The sequence below is a fragment of the Propithecus coquereli genome, unplaced genomic scaffold (genome assembly GCF_000956105.1).
Source record: "Propithecus coquereli isolate 6110/MARCELLA unplaced genomic scaffold, Pcoq_1.0 Scaffold624, whole genome shotgun sequence".
NCBI lineage: Eukaryota > Metazoa > Chordata > Mammalia > Primates > Indriidae > Propithecus > Propithecus coquereli.
In genome coordinates this window covers 52,678-62,252 of record NW_012152219.1, presented here as the reverse complement: position 1 = coordinate 62,252, position 9,575 = coordinate 52,678, and the positions used below count along the sequence as shown (strand labels likewise).

General features: G+C 36.1%; 1 pseudogene across 1 annotated transcript in view; it reads left to right on the top strand.

The window, feature by feature from the left end:
- The first annotated feature begins 6,776 nt into the window (after window positions 1–6,776).
- LOC105822623 overlaps window positions 6,777–9,575 on the top strand; it is a 4,907-nt pseudogene continuing 2,108 nt past the window's right edge. The window contains exon 1 of the transcript XR_001138111.1: window positions 6,777–6,844. The product of XR_001138111.1 is annotated as a heterogeneous nuclear ribonucleoproteins A2/B1 pseudogene (transcript). The remainder of the gene's footprint in view (window positions 6,845–9,575) is intronic.

The following is a 9,575-nucleotide window of genomic DNA, read 5'->3' as shown; positions in this document are numbered from 1 at the left end:
TGCTTGTCATTTTTTTCTAAACTGCTATACTGCTATCTAGTATGCAAGAATAAACTTATTAATATCCGTTTGAAGCAGTAAAAATTATGGCTAACATTGGTGCAAGATGGCAGTCTGTCTGTTGAAAGAGAAAACCCGATAAATGAGCTCAATAGAAAAATAAACACAGTCCAGGCAGGGTAGCTCACACCTGTAATCATAGCACTTTGGAAGGCTGAGGTAGGACTATTGCTTGAAACCAGGAATTTGAGATCAGCCTGGGCAATTATAAGACCTCATCTGCACAAAAAATGGAAAAATAGCTGGGTGTGGTGGGGCACACCTCTAGTCCTAGCTGCTGCTCAGGAGGCCAAGGCAGGAGGATCACTTGAGCAGAGGAATTTGAGGTTGCAGCGAGCTAAGATGATGCCACTGCACTCTGCCCAGGGCAAGAGAGCGAGATCCTCTCTCAAAAAAGAATCAATACAGCTGAAGGGCAATTTAGATACATACTAGATTGACTCAATAAACTCTCTGGAAGTGGTTAATTAATCACCCTAGCTTGTACTATAATTTCCTTTATTCTCTGCTGAGAATGGAGAGAAAAAATGGCCTGGGCAGTATTGGCCTCCAGTTTAATGGAACAATGATTATGTTTCTTGGTAGAAGCATTTCTCCCTTGGAAATAGAATTAACTTGTTGAGCTCCTATTACAGAAATAGGAAAAAAAGAAAATACTTCAGCAGGTTATTTGGCTTTATAGTGCGAGAGTCCCCCCACCTTTTGTTTGATGAACCCAGGCATTCTAATCATGGGAGAAAGACCGTCATATACTGAGTACTATGAAGGCATATATGGCACCATCAGGACTGCACCATAACCCTGAAGAACTTTTTCTTCAAGATGACTCTGTAATTAAGACTGTATCTGACCATTTCACAATTTTCTTTAAAAGCTTATTTTGGTTGATGAAAAATATGCTTTCACCAATGAATTTGTAGATGTGAACCAATTGCTGCAATTTTGTCATCACAAAAATTGTCCTTTGATAGAGATGTTGTGTGACATACTGTGGCAATGGATACAGCTCTCTTTAAGTCTGCGAATTGTGATGTTGGCAGACACACTACGGGCAGTAAGGAAATTCTGTACCTGGAAGATATGTCCATCTCTGCGAGGACAAATCATTGCCCTATCCGTGATATAAGAATATACAATCATCAGAAGAGGCCTGGCTGGTACTTTTCAATATATGCTTGTAACTGGACTCTGTCATTTACATTCAGGCTCTGCAGTCACAGTAGTCTGATGCAAGAGTATCATGCAGCCAAGCCCATGCATAGCTTTCATTTCTGTCGTTATGGCCAGTGTCTATACATCCAGTGAGTAAACACTGAGTTGGCCGGGGAAAGGAGTGAGTAGTAATATTTACCATCCATTTATTGAGAACATTATCCACTTTATAACCTATGAGGTTCAGTTAACTGGGACACTGTATCATTTTGGATACAGCCTGAATAAAAGCCTACAGCACTATAATGGATAATTCTCAAAAAAGAAAAAAAACTTTTGTGTTTTTCAAGAGGCTTGAAACACCCACCAACTGCTTTGGAATGTAACAGCAAATGACTGCGGACAAGAAGTCCTTGAATCTGCAATGAAATTAAGGTTCCAGCTACTTTAAGGTAATGGTATCCATGGTAAGGCCAGTGAATTCCATGGTCAGGAGCCCATTGATGCCACTAATTTTCTGCAAAAGAAGTTTCTTGGTCAGAACAACAAGTTCTTTCACAAGTTAAATGATATAGTTTTAGTATAAACATTGTGAACAAGAAGGCAAATCCATGTTTGGGTTAGTTCTCTTTCAGGAAGGAAAAATTCACTGCCCATTTCTTAACTGAAGAGATCCAACGTAATAAACCTGCCACCAGTGTGCATTACTATGTTGGGAACTGAAGTTGGCAGGTTGGACACTGTGGCAAATTAAAATTTGAGAACCATGATTAGTTCAAAGAAATAAGAGTTTACCTGATCCCTGTATGAATATTCCTTTGATATTTGACTTTGAATTGTGTCTCTCAGCTGGAGTCTGTTTTCCCTTCTCTTCAGTTTGAGCCAGTCTGTGATCTGCTTAGGCCAGTGCAATGTTCACAAATTGGAAATTTCTCACTTTCCACTTTTGGAACATGTCTGCCACCTTGTGAAGAAGCCCAGGCTAGCCTGCAGAATAATGGGTGACATGTGGCCCATTCGCCCATATCAATTCAACCAACAGCTTGATAACTGCTAGAAATGTGAGTGAGGCCATCCTAGATCTTCCAGACACCAGATGACCATTTGGATCTCTGGAAATTTATCAGAGAGACAAGCAGAAATCAGCAAGTCAGCTTGGATAAGAAAAAATGCCATCTAACTCACAGAATCATATGCTAAGTAAAATTGTGATTATTTTAGGTGACTAAGTTTTGGGGTGGTTTATTTTCATAGTAATAGATAACTAATAAGGGCACTAAAGAGTGACTAGAGACAGATCAGGATTGTTGATTGAAAAACCATGTCACTGAACCCATAACTTCCATCACTATCACCTAGCAACTTTGCTCATGAGACCATTGGGAAAAAAAATCAACCTACATTAACAGTACATGTTACCTAATCCAATTGATTATTGAGAGCTTCTGCTGCTCTCCTTCAATGAACATTTACATGGGACATGATCATTCTCATATTTTCTGACCACTCCCAAAGTTTCATGCACATATCTCTTTTCCAGATTCTCTTGTCATCCATTTTGTAACCTTTGTTCCTTCCAAGCCTTGGCCATCTAGCTATATCATTATTATTTTTGCCAAATCCCTGAAAATTCAGAAAACCTTGTTAGCTAACGTATCAACATAGATTTTGTACACTTAGCAATCTCTTTCCAGGCAAAGTAAACGGCCAGGTACATTGTTTAAAGATTTGTACACTGGGATTTCCCCTTACTACAGTCTTCCAGAACCATCTTTGAATGGAGTTATAACACTGTCACTGTCCACTTGCTTGTGGCCTAGTTTCTTTTACAACATCCTCTCTAGAACAATCTATGAATATATTAACCATGCTTCTAGCTTCTGTAAACTTGGTGCTTTAACATCTGTCCTAAATGCATATTCCAGACACATCTTATTCTGGACACCCTGTCAATATGCCTGAGTCACCTTACTTTGGCCTTCTGCCTTCTTGTCTCTCACCCACTCCTCCTCAGGAGGAGTCCCCCAACTCGGTGTGCTTTTCAAATACAAACCACTTGAACACCAAGAATTTTTAGGTTCGGTCTTTTGAGGTAATTTCAGTGTCTTGTAGGTGAATTTCATTCCTTTTCTTTCTTTTTTTCTTTTTTCTCCTCTGACTGTGTATTTTCCAATAGCCTGTCTTTGAGCACATTGATTCATTCCTCTGGTTGATCCATTCTGCCATTGAGAGACTAACGAATTTTTTAAAATTCAGCAAATGTATATGTCATTTCCAAAAATTATATTTTTTTAAAAAAATATTTTAATCTCTTTGTTAAGTTTCTCAAATAAATTTCTCAATTGCTTTTCTCTCTTATCTTGGAGATCACTGAGTTTCCTTAAAATTGCTATTTTTGAATTCTTGGTTAGAGAATTAACATATCACCATTTCATTAGGGTCACTCATTGGTTCTTTGCTTTGTCTGATTAAAGAGATCATGGTGCCCTGTTTGCTGTTGTTTCTTGTGGATTTATGTCTGGAGAAATTGGCAAGTTCAGAGCTATCTTGAAAATTGTTAAAGATGAAGGGGTGAAGAGTCCTATCATACCTTTGTTGAACTGGGCTGTTTGGACCGTGAAGACACTGGGAGATCTTGCAGAATATTAGTGAGTTATCAAGAACTATCTCACATTGTTTCCAACTATAGCTACTCTTCCAAATCTGTTCTTCTTACCAGAATAACTCTGGATAGCCCCTAACATCTGGTGTGTAGCTATTAACATGCCGATCTGCAATCACACTGATTGGACTCGTAAGCAGAAGGTTTTAAATACCCAGAAGCTTTGCTAACACACATATGTGCCGGGAGTTGGCAAATCAACCTCACTCCTGTTACCAAAACCATAACAGTCTAAGATCCAACATCAACCAAAAGCTACTTTAAATTTCCCAGGTATGAAAGAGTTAATATAGGAATAACGGCTTACGGAAATGTTAGAACTGTGAAAAGGAAGGTCAGGGAAGCTGCCTCTGAAGGGCAAGGAATCTAGCAAAAAATTTCAGAAAAGCTACCAGAAATCTCAGCCAAAAGCTCCCAAGAACTGTCTTGGAAACTACTGCAATGCTAAAGGTTCTATGTGAAGCTCACTAATTGCCTTTGTGTGCAACAGCCAAGCGGGTAGTTCTCCTGTGATCTTTGAAAAGATGCAGTGAAATCTGCTCATTTGTCTGGCTGTGGCTGCCTCCAGAGAATAATGGTTTCTCCTACTTTCTGTCTTCTAAAGCTCACACAAGCCTCTTTTGTTGGCAAACCCTAACATAGAAACATATGGGGAAAGGCCTTTGGGAAATGCAGGCGAGACCTTGGAAAGATGCTGTAGTGATGCTAAATTGACGATAGCCAAACAACACAAGTTGAAATTAAATTACCTCAATTATGATTGAGGAAATAACATAGAAAAGTTAAGCAACCTAATCAAGGTTACACAGATATTAAATGGCATAATAATTTATTTACCTGTTTGTACAATTCACAAGATTGTAAGCTTCCTGCAGGGAGGCGGCCATGCTCCCTGCGAAAAATAGGATCCCTTTGGTAGGGTTGCAAAGGATAAGAAAATAATAGAAAATGGAAAATAATGGAAATAAAAGAATATACAGAGACGAACGTGTAGTTTTATAGATTTATAAAGATTATAGGCAAAGTGGGTGCTCAGGGGCCTGGATTTCTCCGTCAATCTCAGAGGCCACGAGTGAAGTTTTACATGGTCATTTACAGGTACAGTGATCAGTTGCCAGGAGTAACAGATTTACATAACAGCAGGTAGTTCCTCTTAGGTTAACAGTTTTTCAAAAGGCTTCTACAGATCCCTTAACTAATTCTATCTACATGAACAAATGGTTACAAAATCTTTCAAAAATTAACTTCTAAGTTCTAAGGTAAATTTATCACTTAAGAGAGGGGTTAAACAGAGATACATTGGCTCCATATTTTCTTTATCAGGTTATTGTGAATGAAGACAGGTAGTCCAGAGTTTTAAACAGGAACTGTCCCTTGGGCTAATTGTTTATAGCCACAGGTGGCTGTTTGGGTGAGCACTCTTTGATCAGCTCTCATCCTGCAGTTTATAACAGATTTGCTTTGCTGTACAAAGCAAATCCAAACCTTTAGGTCTGAGAATCGTCACACCTTGTGGGATTCAGCCACTACTGTCTTTCAGAGATGCCCTCCTGAGGTAAAACAGCTTTCGATATGCAAACTAACATGTTCACATATTCCTTCAGGGCAAAGCTTTGCAAAACTCCTGAGACGTTTCCTGTCTCCAATATATTTATATTAATTCATGGAGCAGCAGCTTTCACCTCAGCCCCCAAAGTAATGGGTATGTCATGTTCAATGCTATAATCTAAGGGACTAATGTATTTTCATGTGTGTAAGCACTAAATAAAATTTTTATGTAAAAATTAATGATAATGTAATATTTTAATTGAAAAACAATATGTTTTATTTACTCAGAAAATTTGCCTGAAATTTTTAAACATTGATATTTTCCCCTAACTGCTCTCCCTAAATGAGTCCAGAGCTGTTCTTAGTATACACTGAAACTTCCAGATCTGTCCTCACGGACTTCTGAAATTTCAAGTGGGGACGTTGTCCTTCTGCCATTTATTTTCCTTTGTCCTTCCATCAGCTTCAGCATGCCTCACTCTAAAGCAGAAATACCAGTGAAGTAGGTTTAAAAAAAAAATTATTTTGATAGATTTAGGGGGTACAATTTTTTCTGTTACATGGATGAATCGTATAGTGGTGAGGTCAGAGATGTTGAGGTACCTGTTGCTGGAATAGTACCTTGTACCTGATAGGATTCTGGATGTCTTTTCTCCTTTTTACTCTTGTGAATTAATTTTTTTTTGGTATATATTTTTTTTTTTAACTGATGGATGGAAGGTTCTTCTTTCAGTCTTTTATCTTTTATCTTTTCTTGTGTAACATTTTGTATTCCTTCAGAGTTCTCTAAGAACTCTTCAAGAGTCTTGCCACACTGTCTGATTTAGTTTTCTGCATTATTCAACTTGCTATTTAATGCCTCTGACATTCAAAATGTGACAATTATGAGTTTAGTTTCAAACCTACTGATCTCAGCTTGGTGGACTTTATGTTGTTTCACATCTTATTGGGAAGAGGAATTCTAGATGCTAAATTTTCTCTTTCAGTAATTGTTTATCTGGAGGATCTTGTTTTGATTTTTTAAGTTGGTGATTCTCTTTTAAACTACTTAATCACTTTACATATCTTAGAATTTGGGAGGAGAGTAGGTTGGGGTGAGTTGAGAATCTGTTTTTGTTCAGTATTTATTCAGCAAGCTCTGTTAGCAATTTTATGGATTCTTGTTCAAAATCTTTTAGGACAGTTGAAAGACACAGAGAAAGTTATTACAGTTTAATAATTTAAAAATTAAATACCTAGATATATAGAAATAATGAAGAAAGAAAAGCAACAAGCTTGAATGTCTGTCAATATTTAATTTCTATGTTTGTTATGGAGACCCAGGAATCTTAGTGATGTGCTACCATTTTCAGATATGACTATCTCTTTATTAGCCAGCCAAAATAAGCCATATTTGCCAATCACATTAAATTTAAGGCGGAGGTAAAACATGTGCCTCAAGGGATAACTGTTTTGTTGACATTAGCATTAGGTTCTCTTCATAAAACTTCCCAGGGAATAAGTTTTGCCTTTCCACCTGCAAGTATCTTATGTATCTTTTATTCTAATATCCCAAATGACTCCATGTTATGAAAGCTAGAGAATGTTTCTCTGGGATTACTTTTTTTAATTAATCAATTTTTTATATTGCCAACTGCAGTAGAATTGACCTTTCCCACAATCAGATTTCTCTCATACTAGCCATTCTCAAAGTTGTCTGATCATCAAAATAAATGAGAAGTGAAAAATTAAAGAAATAAATAAACAAAATTATATACATCCCAAATTCTACTGTATTGTTATGAAACTCCCCAAATAACTCTATTTATCACCTAGATTTGGAACCATGGTTTTTTGTTTTGTTTTGTTTTTGATGTTGTTGAAATCACTTCCTTGCGTGTTTGCAGTCTTAGTTTCTAGTGCAGATACAGGTTCACTCTTACTTTTTCTGTTTCTTTTGCTACTTCAATAAAAATTGAAAGGAGAGGGGTAAATAATTCCTTGAACTCAGATTATTTACATTGAAAGATAAGATATCATTTTTACTAATTTATCAGTTGCTTCTCTTTTTCAATGAACATAGAAAACCTTGTTCTGTCTTTTCCATAGTTATACTTGCTATCCTATCAATAACCCCATACCATACACTATAACATTAAATAATAAGGATGATAAAGGAGAATGTTAATTTTTAAGAATTTGCTAAAATATATTTCATTGTGACATAATTTTTCCAACATTGACAATATGTTGATATTCAATAGAAAACACATTGTAATTATCTCCAGATTGACATGTACTCTACTAAAAGACACCTTTAGAACCTATAATCAGTCTTGACTTTTTCTTCTGAAATACTGTAATAAATATATCATAAGTTGTATCTCAATAATACAGAGTTGGTTAAACTGAAATTCCCTTTGTGTTTTCTATGTCATAATGATTATATTGGCATCAATCAGAGCTAGGATCCAAGGTGGTCTCGTTGGAAGAAAATTATAGGGATTTTGTCTTAGCATAGGGAAATAAAGTAGGCCTTATTTGACATTCTATTCATTTAAAAATTCTTCTTCATACACCTTTTGAAATGTACACTAGTGCTTTACTCTGTTGGTGTCTTTTCATCTCAGTGAGAGCAAAAGAGAAGAACTACTCATCTAGCAGTCCTCACATGTGGAAAATGTTAGCTGGCAACTGGCTGTGTAAACAGTTTACTTTTATGTATCATAAAGCTACAGATGAGGTCTTCCCTGTTGGGAGAATAAACTGAGTCTTGGATGTGATGATTCCGTCACTTTCCAAGATATAAGAAAAGGAGGGGGAAGTGATTTGAATGAGGTTCCTCTGTGGTTCCTTTCTCAGGAAATTGGGTGTAAAATGCTCTTTTTACAGCAAATCTGGATTGAAGGAGTTAGTTCCTTAGTTTTATTCCATAAAGATAACTATGAACCATCAAAATATTAACTGTTAATAATAGAGAAATAAAAGATGATATTGTACTGGGGGTTCTACCTTTATTCCTAGGTACTATCATAAATGCCATATAGAATTTCTCTCAATATTCTTCGTAATAACCCCATGGAGTAGGAATTATCACCTTGAAATCACAACATGGATACTTCTTCATTTGTATAGCTTCTCCAACTTTTCAGACTCCAAAGTCTTTCCTTCAATACAAAATGTGCTCCAATAAGCAAATCAGAGTCCAGATTTATTTTCCCTATGTAACCCTTTCTCAGAAAGAAGAAGGGGGAGGAAACAAAAAAGTCATCCTTGGTGTTTTACGGAGGATCAGGTTAATTTAGAATAACAGTACCTGGAACATGGTGGTGTACATAATAAAAAATCAGTACATGCTGGCTGCTATCAGTAGTAGTATTATGGTACTTATCACAGAGGAAAATAATTTACTTGCTTGAATCTTCCAAGAGACTCACCTTGGTGTCCCTGAAAATATATGCGTCCCTAAATAAATAAAGTATATTTAAGAGGAGGAAATTAAAGAATATTTATACTCACTAAGGTAAAAAGTGGCAAGGTATTTACCCAAACTAAGTTCCTGTAGTTTCTACATAATAAGTACTTTCGTGATGCGTGGTTTTGTGGTATGATCTCAAACATCAGTTCTTAATCATTAGACGAAAGATAAGCAGTTTTCAGGATAGTTCATTGTGTCTGTTTTTAATCCAGGAGTGAGCAGTGGGAAGAGGCCCAGGCTTTTCTTATCATTTTAAGTATAGCGTATATTTTCTGTGTGATTAGCAATGCATTTATAGATTAAATATTTTATTTTTCATTCTGGTGCATCACAGAGAGAATTTTAGTTAACTTAAGCAAGTAAAGTTTTATTCTGTTTATAGAAGATGTTCATAATCAGAAATGAGAGCAAAAATGTTTAGGATAATTACTAATCTGTCAGAATTTTCATGTGATTTTTCTTAAACATCCGATGTGACGATTTATATCAGGAAACATTTTCTGATTATGGAATAAATCTAACTTAGTGGAAATGCTGAATTTATTACATGTGTTTTTGCAACTTTTGTAATTTAATCGGGTTATATCGTCTTGTGAACAGAGATGACCTGAGTGATTTCTGATTTTTGGAGGTAATTAACTTATACACAATTTGATACAAAACTTGATAAAATTTAATAGATTTTACAGATGCTTC